Here is a 12,705-nt window from a genome sequence, read left to right on the forward strand (position 1 = left end):
GACTAGAAGAGTTCAAAATCTCATCATATTAAGTGAGTGACAGACAAATTGGAGATACGTGGTGTTTCAATTGGATTAATATATATAGTATATAACAACTGTATAGGCATTGAGTTACCTTAACATGGCCTGCAAAGCATACAATTAATAATTAAGGAATGCAAATGCTACTGTTACCTCTATAGTGCATCAAGGTATTTAGTGACTATACATTCTACCAAAGCATAATTTTAATTTTAATATACTTTATATTAAACCAAGATCACTATCTTGTAAAATGGAGTAGGTATGGAAACTAATGGCATTTTCTGTAAAACGTAGATAGAACAGTATATATCTTAGAAAAACATGATATATTTAGGGTATGGCTATTTGTTTTTTGTTTTTGTTTTTGTTTTTTTTCAGAAATTTATTTTTTTAAAGTACTTATGTTTCTTGAACACTTTTATTTTTTTAATTTTTTATTATTAATTTATTCTTGTTACATCTCAATGGTTATCCCATCCCTCATATCCTCCCATTCTTCCCTCCCTCCCATTTTCCCCTTACTCCCCTCCCCTATGACTGTGCCTAGGGTATTAAGTCTCTTCTTGGTAGCCTGCTATCCTTCCTCTGAGTGCCACCAGGTCTCCCCCTCCAAGGGACATGGTCAAAGGTGAGGCACCAGAGTACATGTGAAAGTCATATTCCACTCCCCACTCAACGTGGAGAATGTCCTGTCCATTGGCTAGATCTGGGTAGGGGGTTGAAGTTTATGGCCTGTATTGTCCTTGGCTGGTGCCATAGTTTGAGCGGGACCTCTGGGCCCAAATCTGCCTATCATAATATTCTTGTAGTAGGTTTCTAGGACCCTCTGGATCCTTGTACTTTGCTATTCTCCCATGCTTCTCTCATCTAGAGTCCCAATAGGATGCCCTCCCCTCTGTCCCAGTTTCCTGGTAAGTGAAGACTTTGATGGGACATGCCCCCTTGGGCTAGTGTGCAGATATAGGTGAGTATATACCATTTGAGTCTTTCTGCTTCTGGGTTAGCTCACTCATTATGATCATTTCTAGCTCAATCCATTTGTCCACAAATTTCTGGAATTCCCTGTTTTTAATAGCTGAGTAGTATTCCATAGTGTAAATGTACCACAATTTCTTTATCCATTCTTCTACCGAGGGACACTTAGGCTGTTTCCATGATCTGGCTATTATGAATAAGGCTGCTATGAACATGGTTGAGCAAATTTTCTTGTTGTGTGCTGGAGCATCTTCTTGGTGTATTCCAAGGAGTGGAATAGCTGGGTCTTGAGGAAGCCCTATTCCCAGTTTTCTGAGATAGCGCCAGATAGATTCCCAAAGTGGCTGTACTAGTTTGCATTCCCACCAGCAATGAAAGAGTGTTCCTCTCTCTCCACATCCTCACCAGCAGGTGGTGTTGCTTGAATTTTTGATCTTAGCCATTCTGATGGGTGTAAGATGGAATCTCAGAGTTGTTTTGATTTGCATTTCCCTGATGACTAAGGAGGTTGAGCATTTCTTTAAGTGTTTCTCGGCCATTTGATATTCCTCTGTTGAGAATTCTCTGTTTAGTTCCAAGCCCTATTTCTCTATTGGGTTATTTGGTTTGGTGTTGTTTAATTTCTTGAATTCTTTATATATTTTGGATATTAGACCTTTGTCAGATGTAGGGTTGGTGAAGATCTTTTCCCAGTCTGTAGGCTGTCGCTTTGTTCTCTTGACAGTGTCTCCTGCCTTACAGAAGCTTCTCAGCCTCATGAGGTCCCATTTATTAATTGTTGACACAAAGGCCTGGGCTGTTGGTGTTCTGTTCAGGAAGTTGTCTCCTGTGCCAATATGTTCCAGGCTCTTTCCCCACTTTTTCTTCTAAGTGACTTAGTGTCTCTGGTTTTATGTTGAGGTCTTTGATCCACTTGGATTTAAGTTTTGTGCAAGGTGACTAATATGGGTCCAGTTGCATTTTTTTTTTTACACATAGACGTCCAGTTAGACCAGCACCATTTCTTGAAGATGCTATCCTTTTTTCCATTGAATGGATTTGGCTTCTTTGTCAAAAATCAAGTGACCATATGTGTGTGGATTCATATTGGGTCTTCGATTCGATTCCACTGATCAACCAGCCTGTTGCTGTGAGTATGGCTATTTGTTAAGCAAACTTGGAAAATAGACTGGGAGGGAAGAGTGGGTGGCTGGAAGTAATGCTATCTTGTTGACTGATTATGTAATCAAGGGCCATGCACACAGCATTGAGGATGCTGGATGTTAGTTAGTACCTTGATGGCTACAAGATTTTATATATATATAACAAAATAAGAACCAGCATTTGCAGATAATCTATTTTTTTAACCCTAAACACTGTGTGTCTTAGGTACTCTTCTGCTGGTGTGAAGAGATTCCATGAACAAGACAAATCTTATAAAATAAAGCATTTAATTGAGAGCTTGCTTACAGTTGCAGAGGGCTAGTCCATCATGGTAGGAAGCCGACAGACATGATGACGGGTCAGTAGCTGAGAGCTGCACCGAACCTGTAATGGTCTTTAAAATCTCAAAGACACCCCAGTGGCACAGTGACACATTTCCTTCCAAAAGGCTACACCTGTCTCAACAAAGCCACACCTCCTAATCCTTCCTAAACAGTTCCACTAACTGGGGATCAAGCATTTAAATATATGGCCCTTTGTATGCCATTGTCATTCAACTCACCGCACACTAATTTACACAAATGTCAGTTATCTCCTCATAGGAAAGTGTGAACTTAATCAGGCAAATAGCTAATCTATTATCTTGACAAAATATTATTAATAAGTTAATAAGTAAGATAAAACTACCATGTGGATGGAAGACTTTTCCTCCAACTGGGGATTGTTCTTTTAGTAGAATAGGTCTGTTTTTTGAGAATATAGAGATAACAGCTAAATAAAATTACTGTCTCTTAACCTCATTTCACAAAGTCCTATTTAAAATAGGAAGGAAAGTACAGATGTATGTTCAATCATTCATAGTCTACATCATGACAACTGTTTGCTTTTTTATTTTTGTTTTTTTTAACAAAGCTTGGTTTGAGTTGCTAGATGATAGTTCAGTGGATAAAGGGCTAGCCTTGCAAGTAAGACCTGAGCTCAGTCTTTAGCATCCACATGAAAAGTCAGGGCATGGTGGCATGCACCTGTAATCCCAGCATTATGGAGTAGGAGATAGGTGGGTTTCTGAGGCTTGCTGGTCAACCAGTCAGCCAATCACCAACCACTAAGTCCAGTGAGAGATCCTCTTTCAAAACACATGGCTCGCCCGAGCACACAAGCACACACACACATGATCAGGCAAATACACCCAATGGAGCAAAGGTGCGCTTGTGGATGTGCCTATCTGGAACTAATTCCATGGTAGAACCTGAGATTGTAGAACTAAATCACTTCTGAAAATTTGTAAATGTCCAAGTTGAAGACTTGAAGAATCACAACAGGAGTGTGCTGCCTGTCTGATTGAGGGAATACATGCTCCTGCCACACTAATTTCTGATGTTGTGGTGACCTTAAGAGTGTTTATGAGATTCCAAAAGAATAGTACACCTGAAATATTTATGTCAATATACTATACAAATGCCTTTGTAAACCAAGTAATAAATTATACGCCATAAACCTGTATAAGTAGCATAAATCAGTGTAGTTCTAAACTATATAACAAAGTGAAAAAGTGTAACATGTAATTCAACACCTATCAGGCTTATCTAATAACTAGTCAGCACTGTGGGAACAGGACCTTCTAGCTGTACAGTTGCTGTGGAGGATTTGTCTTCAATGGTTTACCTGGAGGAGTTCGGGCCTTGCCCTGAATGATGCTAACTGTTTATTGAAATAGACTCCACCATGAGTGACCTGTTGGAACTACCTCTCAGTAATTATCACACACACACACTTTTTTCTCTAATTAGAACAAGGTCCTCACAGTGTTTCCTGTCTCCACACATGCCACTCTTCAGCACTAAAGTCACAAAAATTTCTCTTGTTCAACAAAAATCCTCCCTCTACAATTTTAGGACTTCACTGGTTTTGTTTTGTTTTGCTGTTTTTGCTTGTTTGTTTGTTTGTTTTTTTATATTAGCCTGCTTTCTGGGACAATTAAATTGCAAGAAAAGAAAAACCTTCACTTTTGCTCATGGCTTCAGAGATTAAAATGGTTATTTATTTTTATTCTATGTGTCTGAGTTTTTGACTCCATGTATGTTTGTGTACCACATTTGTGCCTGGTACCAAGGAAGGCCAGAAGAGGGTGTTGCCTAAAACTGGACTTACAGAGGCTGTGAATTGACCCTTGGGTGCAGGAAACTGCGTTTAGGTCCTCTGGAATAACTACCAATGTGCTAAAGCACTAAGCCACCTCTCTAGCTCAAGTTTTGGAAGTTTTACTTAAAATCTGGTCTGACCTACTTACTGCCTTAGCTTCAGGTGGATACATGCCTGTCGGAGGGAACTGGTCTTCTTGTAGCCAAAAGCAAATTAAAAAAAATAAAAATAAAAAATAAAAAAAAAGAGGATGAGCACTCACAGAGCCTTATGAGAGTGAGCTGCCCCACAAGGAGCTACTGTTTCCAAACAATGACGATGTTATTGCCTCTAAGTACAGTTACCTGGGGTCCAAGACTTTTTGACACATGTAGCTTCTCATATTATGGTATTTTCTGTATGTACTATGTTTGTATGAAATTTTTAAGTTTTTTTTTTTAAGCACAGAGACTTACATGTGAACAATGTGTAGAGAATGAGAGATGTTGGAGTACTCAGTCCTAAATGGGATCCTTTCATCAAATACCTGCCTTTAAAGCTCAAGGATCTATGTGGAAGAGAGAGCAGAAAGATTGTAAGAGCCAGAGGTGGTAGATGACTCCAACGAAACAGTAGTGTCCTTATACAACAGGACTAATGCAATATGAGCTCATGGGTAACACCATGTATAAGACCCTCTCAGGTCCCAAATGCACAAAATCCTAGCATTGATAATGAGAAGTGAGCACAAATCTTATACCTAGAAATGAAGCTATCTGGGAAAGGAAAAAAAAACCCCAGCTTTTTCCCCAATGGTTTGTTGCTAACTACATCAACCACACGCCAGGGCAGGCCACATGCCCAGGGATAGTTGGCCAACCAAAAAACAGACTCCATGGTGGTTTCTGTTTTTGTGAGCTTTTTGTTATGTTATTTTTAGTTCTATTTGTTTATTTATTGATTTATTTATTTTTTGGATTTGGATTTTTTTTTAATTTTTGGAGAAAAAGGGGGGAGGGAGATAAAGAAATATTGAGAGATACAGAGAGAGGAAAGAGACCATGGAGTGGGGGAGGGGAGAGGGAGGTGGGAGGAGTCTGAGAGGAGCTGGTGGAGGGAAAATGTGATCTAAGTATATTGCATGGATATTTCTAAAAATAAAAAAAAAACTTACAAAAAAGATACTGGAAAAACACGCAAGCAAGCCAACAAACAAACAAATCCCAAACTGACCTGTTAGTTTCTGGGGACAAGATTCTGTTTCCTTTGCAGGGTGCATGTCTACTATCAGTAATGTACCTAAAAGTATAAACACGACCAATTCATGAAGATGAAGTAAGCTAAGATGGACCTGAAGAAGAAAGAAAGGATTAGAGAACAGTACCAAACAGTGCGAGGAAGGGAGGAGGGGTAGCCAGACCTTAAGGAATTCAACATTAGATTGTGGGTCTCAGAGCAGTAGGATGTAATTAGCTATACACTAACTATCTACCGCTATATAGCTATATACTGCTATAAGGCCCATAATCTAGTCAATCATATATACGATACTGTAGCATCTTTGCAGTAACTTGGATACTGTAGGCCTCACTGTTCCAACAGCAAGGGCTTGTTATTGCTACCTCCATTCCAGGAGCAAAATTGACTACTAACCTCACATCAGGATGCTTGGAATGACCTGAAACCTGGCTGGAGGCCAACAGGACAGCGTGGGTCTGGAAACATTAGATTGCATTTTTCAAAAATCTCTCTCTGAAGGTGTAAAAAGAGCAGGTTAGAGAGCTGGGGTGTCCTTTAGCACCACATCTTCTGAAACACAGGCTACCTCTCATTTGATGCTTTTTAATGAGTGAGGTAAAGTCACCAAGTATCAACTAAGTAAGTAGCCAGATTCCCAGGTAGGTAAAGACCAGCCTTCACCTGCTACAGTGGCTTTAGAAAAGTGACAGAATCACTTTGTCTCAATTAACAGAAACATGGAAACTGCATCAACAGCTGCTGCTGGAAGTTTAATTTTCTTCTGCATATTCTATCAGCAAATAATGTTTGAATTAGAGCCACCACAGCCTCAGACCCCTCTCTTACTCCATCTCGAAGGTAACTACAGTTTTCATTTTGCGTGACTGTATGTTCATAGAAGAGTTGCAAAGATACCAGAGAAGTTTTTTTTTAAAAATCACACTTCATTCAGCTTCTGCTCATATTAATCTCTAACTACTGTCAACATGACATTGTAATTATAATAGCCTAATTATATTAAAATTGAATTGCACTGATATAAAACAAGTTTTAATAAGCTTTAGTACTTTTTCTAGCATCTTTCTTTTTTCTGCTCTAGAGTGTAAGCCGTGGTTTCATAAACCTAGTCTTGTGATACTTATTATCAACTCTTTGAGAATTTCACACAATGTGTTGTTATTGTAACCAAACCGCCTCACTTTAATTCCTCTCAGATCTGCTTCTGCTTCCTAAACCCAACCAAATTTGGGTTCTCTCTCTCTCTGTCTCTGTCTCTCTCTCTCTGTCTGTCTCTGTCTCTCTGTCTCTGTCTGTCTCTGTCTCTCTGTTTGTCTGTCTGTCTGTCTTTCTCTGTAATTAAATTTATTTAAATATATGTGTTTCTGGGTGTGAGGCTGTCCTGTGGAATGTGATATATAAAAGCACCACAAACTCAGCAGCATCTGAATCTCCCATCATGGAGAAAATTGTTCTGTCTCTGCTTGCCTTTAATCTCCCTTGAATCTTTATAGACTAACCTCCTAGACCTTCTGTAGGATGTCCCCCTTACCCCCTGTTGGGGCTTTTCATTTTTTTCCCAATTAGTGTAGGGTTATGGGGTGTGTGGTTTAGGTGCCCCTGAGGTGAAATGCCTTTTTCATCACACGACATACATCAGGAGGAACAATAGAAAGAGCATTTACTGCTGACATTTACTAAAATTATTTGGTTAAAGTGGAGAAAAGTTTTGTTTTAGGGCTATATTCCAATGAGAACATTCTTGAATAATAACATAACAAAAAATTCACTATCCTAAATGAAATGAAAAGTTAGAGGGGGAGGAGGAGCTAGAGAAAGGGAAGGTGGTGAGGATGGGGGCAGGCATTGACACTTGCTTCTGCGCTCCAGAGATACCCATCCGATCAGAGGCTTGGCTGTTGGCTCTTAGCGTATCCAGCTTACACGGAAAGGAAGTCATGCATAGCAGAGGTAGCCGTGCACAAGCTGCTTTCAAAGATAAGGGTGGATCTGAAGGGCTTCCTGGAAAATGTCAGGTCTTTACTTTTGTTGCTTCTAAAACTCAGTTTCATTCTTCACCACATTTCTCAATGTGTTTGCAGAGCCTAGGCATTCGTGTAGTTTGGGTATTGGATGGCATTGCTAATAGCTATGCCAGCCAATACCTGCGAGGCGCTTTGCTTTTGCCAGTCCTTAAAGCACTGGGGTGGTGGGCTTCTACAGAGTTGCTGAACTCCAATGCAAGCTTGATAATCCCACCACCTAAATGCAAAAGAAAACCTTTCTCATTCTAAGGCCTTTTTTTCCCCCAGCTAATTGAAATGGTGCTTTTCTATGAAGTGTTTCAGGTATTATATCACAGAAATGCCAAAAATAACATGTACAAATGAATTAAAATAATTCATAGTATGCAAAATAAATATGGATATTTGCTCATGCTACACTTGTGGCAATAGTTTGATAGTCACCCTCTGGTCTTCTTGTATATCTTTACATGTAAATGTTTTCACAGACATATGCCTTGTTTGAAAATATTAAAATACAGCATTTTTCTATATCTATTAATTTTACTATTTTTTCCAGTCTGATCTTGACTCATAAGCTCTGATCCCCCTGCCTCAGTCTCTTCATTAATTAGCATCACAGGCCTGTATCATGATACCTGGCACCTTACGTATAGATGAATCAAACCCAGAGGGCCTGGTAGGCAGGTACTTCCTCCACTGTGCTATATCGCCTACCCATGGCTTCATATGTTAGTAAATTAGCCATATATTTTAGAATTGCAGTTTTACCTTTTAATTTGGAAAGATAATAAAAATTTACCTTAATATAAACAAAGCCCGTGTTTTGAGATTTTGGTAGTAAGCTGCCCAACGGGATAGGGTCCTAGGTCAGTTGGTATAGAAGTTGTCTAAGATGTACCAAGACCTGAGTGTGGACCCAGAGTCACTGGGCCTTACTCAGTACCACAAGCCTTTAACGTGAACACATGGGAAGTAGAAGCAGGTAGATCAGAAGCTCAGGGGCATCCTCAGCTACATATTAAGTTCAAACCAAGCTGGAGTGCACACGGAGCTTTCTCAGACAACAAAAACAAAAATGTTGCTGCTTTACTCACTATAACAAGAAAACAGGTCCAGCATGGTAGTCCATCAACAGATGACTAGATAATGAAACTATACTACATGAACAAAATGGAATACTATCTGGCTCTAAAACAAAACAAAACAAAACAAAAAATAAACAAACAAACAAAAAACAAAATGGCTGAACTGGCAAGGGAAAGGGATAGATTTAAATTTTAAATAGATTTAAAAGTTATATAGAGCTAGAAGGGATAGATTTAGAGTAACAATGTATGGGAACAAATGCACATCTTGGTACAGTGTGACATGTGGAAAGGAGAACAAGGAAGGGCAGCTGTTAGATGACGACGAGGAAAGGCTGAATGCAGATGGTGAGCACTTCAGCAATGCGGGAGAATACGCAGGATGATAGGAAGCTCGTTGTTTTTCTAGGTTTAACTCTTTCATGAGCTTTTTCCCTTGGTGGAGTATAAGTGTATAACATTCATATTTGATAGTGAATGCATAAAACCTAATATGTCACTGAAGATGTTTATTGGAAGATTCCAAGTCACCAGATAAAAGCTCCGTTTTGATTCTTAATGTACTTGACCCTGTAGGAAAGGGTACTTTGAACTATTCAGTATAAAACTGAGTTAAGAATGGCAGGCAGGCCTTGCATCCAGATAGCACAGGCCAACTTCAACCTTCCTGTGATTTGTGAAGTTGGTTGGTTAAGTTCTAGTTTCTGTCACTGGACTTTTCCTCTAAAAGTTAGAGACACCATTACTCCACAATGTCAAAATTATTTATGGCAAACACCGTAATATTGGTGTAGTTCAAGAGTTAGCAAATTACAAGATATATGAGGGGCAAAGTCACTTTCATTATCAGTCCTACACTTGTCATATTTTTCTATTCACAGCCAAGAGTATTTTGAAGAAATGTTAAAACAAAACACTTGCATTCAATATTGAGGTTGGGATGCACATTTCCCACCCTTCTCCACTTGGATTCTGTCTCAGTCATTTGTATCCTCTGACCCACAATTTGCAGCATTTAAGGGCGTCTCTATGCAAATGTTGTAGTGATATGACACCAGATGCTTTAGTGGAACTCTTCTTCCTGTTTTGGGTCTTTGGTTGATTCTGTAAGCTTCTAAGTATCCTTCCAAAAGATCCTGCTTCCTTGTCAGAGAAGACATGGTTTCTGTAGTTGGTGACTGAGCCTCTGATGCAGCAGCACTCTCCCTGCACCGTTCTTTGACTTGCTACTTACTCACAGCATTGAAAACTTCCCATGGACATATCTTGAGTTGGGTGGATACAGAAGGCTCAGGGTAACCAAAAAACAATTGGGAGAGGGGGCTGAATAAAGGCAAAATACAATGTATGAAACTCACAAAGAACTAAGAAAAATTAAAAATAAATTGCTTCACGGTAAATAAGAATATAAATGTCTCTCAATCTGTGTTCTTAAAAGGTATTCTGAATCCAACAAGTACCTTTTTTTTTTTTTTTTGCAATGACTTTTTACAATTTATTTTTCTCAATTTTGCTTGATGGACATTGGTCTTTTGACTGCATGTAAGTCTGAGTAATGGTGTCAGATTTCCTGGAACAGAATTTATAAACAGTTGTGAGCTGCTATGTGGGTGCTGGGAGTTAAACCTGGGTCCTCTAGAAGAGCAGCCAATGCTCTTATCCACTGAGAAATCTCTCCAGCCCTCTTTCACAATCACTTTTACACACAGGATAAAGAAGATAAGCAGGAAAGTGTTTAAGTGTAAATAACCTGGTGATTTCTATTTAAGCCATTTTTTGTTTTGTCTCACTCAGGCTTTGATCATTTTGCACCTGGGTCTCATTATGCAGCCCAGACTTTGAACTCTAGATGTTGTTTCTGCCTTTGCCTGCCCAGATCTGCTAAGCCTGGTGCTTATTACCACAACAGGCTGTGGCTAGCTTTTCTAAGGAGACTCTTCCAAACTGATACTGAGTTATTATTATGGCTAAAGAAGCCTTTCACTCATCATGGCTTAAGTTGTATGAAATGTATGTTTATTTTGTTCTGGTCTACTTCAAGTAGTATATGACTTCGCTTGTTTTGACGTCAGCTTCCAGCTTTACAGATCAATTACTCGGGACATAACGTTCCACTAAGAATAACTGATCCATCCAGTTAGGCCCTTTAAGGCCTCTGATGAACATCTTAGCTTCTTGTATTCTGATTAAAAAGGACTATTGTGAGAAGAGAGACTCTCACCATGCCCCTGTACAGTGCCCACAGGCAGAAGGGAGCATGCTAATGAACACCTTCAAAATTATTAAAGTTATAAACTGTTACAGATACAACTTTATTGACTTTTTTGGCATGGGTTGGATGATTAATTTAAACACAACAGTTAATAACTAAAAATTACTATAATAAACTGTATTAGTCAAACCAGATAAGCCTTTCAACACAGGATTATTGGTCTGTGACTCACTGATCTTGCCAGAGGCTAGCTGCACAAGGAAAGCAGCTTTGAGAGGCAGGGTTTCATGAACAGACTGCCCTAGTACTAAGTACTAGGGAAGAAGGCAAAGAGGAGAGATGGACAGAGAGACAGAGATGGAGGGATTCAGGGAGGAAAAATGATCTTTCATGGCTTAAATTTTGCTTCCCACATGCCATCCCCTACATATGCTTTACATATGCTTAAATTGTTTTTTCCTACACAGGGTTTCTCTGTGTACCCTCAGCTGTCTGGGACTCGCTTTGTAGACCAGGCTGGCCTTGAACTCACAGTGATCTGCCTGCTTCTCCCTCCCGAGTGCTGGGATTAAAGGCGTGCACCGCCACACCCGGCCTCTAAATTTTAAACCCAATAACCCAAATAGTAAGAGTAGCCTCACTTGGAAATGAGGTCTTTGCAGATGTAATCAAAACGAAGGAAAGTAATAGTAAATTAGACCCAGAGGCCCTACATCCAGGAAGTGATGTCCGGAGAAGAAGGAGACTAATGGCCAGAGAAGAATCCCATCTTTGGACAATAATCAGGTGAAGGGTATAGAAGAAAATGGATGAAAGAAACGTCAAGCTATGCCCGTCCAAAAACTGCAGCCACCAGCTTCTCCCCTCAGAGCTTCTTGGAAAACTCGCATCACAAAATTGTCATTTCAGATTTCCAGTCTCCAAAAACTGAGGTAAGTACATCTTCATTATTTTAAGGATTTTTGTTTGTGGTACATTGCTGCATCCCCGGAAACCAACACAGTCATGGTTCAGTTTCACAGTTTTCCTTTCCCCATCACCGAAGATGAGGAGACATCTCACACTTCCCTTGAGGAACCGTCTGCCTTTCCCTAAAGAGAAAGAAACATTTATCAATTGGGAAGTAGTTCAAACCCTCTCTTTCAAGAGTTCCTGCAGACTCCAAGCAATATTTTTAATTATGGAGCATATACAGTCATACTAGGAAGTCCGCTTTCCAGTGTAGGGGTTCGAGCTTCCTTGAGAAACTTTGCCAGCCCAGGACCTTGGCATTTTCTCTTAGAGGAGGCGCTAGAATTAGTCAATTCTCTCATTGTATTTTGAGTGCTTTCTTTGCCTTACTCACTCTGACGAGTACAGTGCTGCCAACATTTGCCACTGCTTGGCCCTACCTGGCAAAACCACAGCTTCCCTGAATGCTGTGTCCCTGAGTATCACTGCTAGTCTGTTTTTTACTGAAAACAGTCATTGCTCATTTCATCCTGCTATTTGGCAGCTTCCTGCTATGGTTAGAGTGGCCCTGTGGGTAGCATTGCATGCTGTGTCTCTTGTTCAGAACAGCTAGTAGAAACAGCTCCACTGAGCATTTCATGGTTTTCTGTTTTCTTCCCAGTGTCCTCTATGTTCCCACTGTGCTGCTAAGAGAAATCCCAGAGAACCTAAGCCACTCTTTTATCCTGCAACCACTCCTTGTTTCACCACACAGACCTGTTGTGTTTCCCGTCACTTGTCACACTTTAATAGTCACTTACGGTGGCTAGCACACTTCCACCAGGTGTTGCAGACATCTGTGCCCCTCACTGCATGCAGCAGTTGCTTGATGGACTCTTGGAATTGTTAGTGATGAAGGCAGAAGAGTGAGTGAACACAGATTATCTCC

Source organism: Acomys minous (assembly GCF_964271855.1).
Source record: "Acomys minous genome assembly, chromosome: 13".
Taxonomy (NCBI): Eukaryota; Metazoa; Chordata; class Mammalia; order Rodentia; family Muridae; genus Acomys; species Acomys minous.